Source organism: Rhinopithecus roxellana, chromosome 15 (genome assembly GCF_007565055.1).
Source record: "Rhinopithecus roxellana isolate Shanxi Qingling chromosome 15, ASM756505v1, whole genome shotgun sequence".
Classification (NCBI taxonomy): Eukaryota; Metazoa; Chordata; class Mammalia; order Primates; family Cercopithecidae; genus Rhinopithecus; species Rhinopithecus roxellana.
The window spans coordinates 14,079,368-14,079,901 of record NC_044563.1 but is presented as its reverse complement, the minus strand read 5'-3'; positions in this window follow the sequence as shown (position 1 = coordinate 14,079,901).

Below are 534 nucleotides of genomic sequence, written 5' to 3'. Positions count from 1 at the left end.
ACTGGCGGCTCGGAGGTTTGAAGACCCGAGTCGGGGCCGAGTCGCCCTGCACCGAACTGACCCCCCTCCCTGTGACCGGGGCTTCTGGGGCCGGAATTTCCAACAGGAAAGGATCTCAGTCCCCACCGTGTCCTGCCACACACACAGTGACGCCCCTCGAGCTCCACAGAACCGATGGGAGGGAGAGGGGAAAGCCGAAGTGGAAAAGACTTTTCAGTCCTGGGCCATTGGGTTCGTTAGGCGTTTGCTGGGGAATGCAGGCGAACGGGATTCCCAGGTCCCTGCCTTTGTGGAGCTATGTTCCAGAGGGGAAGGCAGACAAGAAAAAACAAAAGGACAGGAGGCGGTCACAGGGCTGTGCTTCAAAAGAAGCAAAAGGTGACTGCCGGGCTGCAACGGGCTGTGAGGAAGTGCTGTTTTTGCTAACACTGGACGATGGGAAGCGAGCCGGGAAAAGACTGGAGGAGCCGCTCCAGGCAGAAGGAGCAGCACTTGCAAAGGTGGAAGGGCCGTGAGGGGCCGAAAGAAAGGGGA